This window comes from Rhagoletis pomonella, unplaced genomic scaffold (genome assembly GCF_013731165.1).
Source record: "Rhagoletis pomonella isolate Grant_MI unplaced genomic scaffold, Rhpom_1.0 Rhpom_scaffold_00002, whole genome shotgun sequence".
Lineage (NCBI taxonomy): Eukaryota > Metazoa > Arthropoda > Insecta > Diptera > Tephritidae > Rhagoletis > Rhagoletis pomonella.
The window spans coordinates 87,377,640-87,381,040 of NW_023458556.1; positions in this window are offsets into that span (position 1 = coordinate 87,377,640).

Consider the following 3,401-nt stretch of genomic DNA (forward strand, 5'->3'; position numbering starts at 1 on the left):
ATTTTTCTAAAGGATCTCATTGGAAGTTGTGATCTGATGAAAGAGCCTCCGAGCAAATAATTTTGTACGGCACTGTTAAGTACTCTAGGTTTCATGAAAGAAAACAATTACAAAAAAAGTAGAAGATAACATTAAAATATCGAGTAAAACTCTGTGCACGACTTTTTAAACGTATTTAGGTGTATACATATATTAATCATCAACTATTGCTTGTGCAAAATTCAACTATCTCGAGATGTAACTACATATTTCAAAAATGAAATCGGTGCACTGAGAGAAAGAAGTTTAGAATCAGCGTTCGGACTACTGAAACTCGACTCGGGAGTAAATGACTCGAAAAATTGGAGTAAAAATTAAATCGGGAATAGGAGAAATCGGAGTAAATCTACCCGATCGGAGCAAAGTCCGGAAGCTGTTTACAATTAAGAAAGCGTGCTAAATTTAAAAAAATGCGCATATGAAAGAGCACCAACCCAACTCATAATTAATTTAAGTATAACTGTCAGCAAGACAATACAATCACATGGCAACTCTTCGCCACAATACAACGACATGGCAACTCTGCACTGAATGGGAGCATTTTTCTTCACTTCGTCGTAGAGTAAGCACCAAATTTGTAACGCGCACTAGCATGCGCTAAAGTGTCAATTAAATTAAAATAAAGTTTGAAGTTCTGCCTTAAAGGCGTTTAAAACGGTTTGTTATTATTCATTTTGTCGACATTAAGTTAGGTTGGTGTTATGCAGAAATTTTGTTTGGCAAACTGCGTGCAATTGTTGTTGTAGCACACTCGGAGAGAGCGAGTTTGGCGACTCTCACAGCAAACTAATTTTGTTTGGTCAAACTGCAGCAAATTCGGTGTTGTCATATACAAAAATTTTAAATTGTGCGCGTTATGTACATCTGAAATTTTCATTTCGTGTTGGCAATAGCCATGAAAACCATAATGAACGTGCAACCCTGTGCCAAACTCGACATAACTCCGAGCAAACTAAGCAGCCGCCATGGCGCGCCATTTAATTTGGCAAACAAAAGTTTGTCTGCATAACACCGACCTTACAAATTTGCATACAACATTGGTACGTTCGAGTTATACCAAATTGGCTTTGCATAAAATACATGCATGCATATTTTCCACGAATCAACCGACTTACGAAGATTGGCAGAAGGGTCAGCCATATTTGTCGATCAGTTCGACGCGTCATCCAGTCATCGTATATTATCTTGTGTCATTCATTCCATCTCGTGCAGTATTTGGAATTGTATGTGTGCGGCGTAATAGGAAATTTACATGATTCAACTTTCACAGGCGATTAGTTGAACCAAAAGTTGAACGAAAGTAGGCAGCCGACCAACTTCATTGGAAGCGATTAGTTGAAAGGCCGTTTACACCAGGCGATTGTTGCAACTAAAAATCGCCTTAAAAATCGTCTCATGTAAATTCCCTATAAAAGAAATTCAAATCGTCAGTTGTTGAAACGTTCAGCATTGAGTTTCGCAGCCACAGTCGCCAGAATTTGAGTTGTGCAGTCAACGTCGTTCAACATTGAGCTGTACAGAAACGTTCAGCATTGAGTTTCGCAGACACAGTCGCCAGAATTTGAGTTTTGCAGTCAACGTCGTTCAACATTGAGCTGTACAGAAAACGTTCAGCATTTAGCTTCGTAGCCAGCGTAGTCTAGTTGAAATCGTCGAATCAACCCTTAAAGCTCAAACAGTCAACGACGTAACGTAGACGTCGGTTGACGCAGACACGATCTACCTTATGGAATTCGCGTGTTAACGATAACTTACCACCGCATGATGGTGACGTTGCCGTTGCTTCTCTCTCTCTCTATCAACAGTAAATTTGATATGCTGCTACGTACGTCAACCTACGTCTACGATACGTCGTTGACTAACTGCGCTTTTAAATTCAGTTATCGTAGTGTACATTGAGCATCGCAGTCAACATTTTTCAGTCATAGTCATAAGCAGACCTTGCAATCAGTTTGCAACGAGAAGTTTGCAGTTCTAGAAATTCCTTTCAAACGATGTTAAATACATATTTACAAGTAATTTTGTCTCGCTTGCTTTCATTTGGTTCAGTTGCTGAACATCATGCTGACAAGAAATCAAGCAAAAGAAAACGAAAAGGTTATTGAGCAAAGTGTAGCAACAGAAGTAGAAGAAATGTCAAATGACTCTGATAGCTTAGACAATACTTTTGTTGAAAGAAATACAATGGAAAATTCATCGAATTGTCTCATAACGCACGATCAATTCGCCGCATTGTTGGCAAGCATTAATACTTGAAGGAGTCCGTAAGCGAGCTAAGCCGTGAAACACAACAAATTAAAAACGAAGTCAAGATGGGTGATAACCATGAACGAACGAATAAAGATCACCCAGCACGGCGTGCGAGAAAAAAGTTATTTTTTTGCAGTAACGTCATTTTTTCGCCGTCATGTGAATAAAACGGAATGAAACCTGTGTGTGAATGAAAGAACCGATTAAAAAATGACGTCATCAACCATTATTTTTTTTCTCAAATGCAATTACAAATACACGGTTGCCGTGCTGGGTGATCTTGTTAGTTGGTTCATGGGTGATAACAACATTGCCGCATCTCACATGCCAAATAAGCCTTCAGACAATACTGATGTAAATGCAACAGCTTCCGCTACTGGGGAGCACTTCAACAATATTTTACCAGATAATACAGCTAGTCGGCATATGCTATCGTCGTTATCTACAACTACGGCCGTGAGAAATTTGCAGAACAATGTAAATATAATAGCTTCCGCTACTGGGGAGCACTTCAACAATATTTTGCCACATAACACATCTAACCAGCATATGCCGTCGTCGTTTGTGTCTACAACCATGAGGAATTTGCAGTCGGAACCATATTGTCCATAGTCGCAAGCTGAATATTCGCAGCCATCAGTACCACGATTTCCTCAACCATCAATACATTATCGCCAGACAGATTCGAACTCCATACCCCTGTCTCAATTTATGCAACCGCCGAACTCAACATTGCAACAAAGGGGCATGGTGTCTTTTGTTGACAACGCAGCAGCTAAATTGTATCCTTTGCCAAATTTCGATGGCAACCCAGAGGATTGGCCTTTGCTTAGAGCTAGCTACAGAGATACCACTACCGAATTTGGATACAATAATAGGCAGAATTTAATGCGACTTCATAAAGCATTACATGGTCATGCTAAGCGAGTAGTTTCTTCATTGTTAATTTATCCCGACAATGTGCCTCTTGTGCTGGAAGAGCTACAGTTTAATTTCGGTCGCCCAGATTTATTGGTAAGAGTTCAAATGCAAAAAATTCAACAGTTTCCAGCTAATAGTGAAACACAACTTGAAAAAGTTGTTGAATTGTCAAATCAAGTTCGAAACGTCGT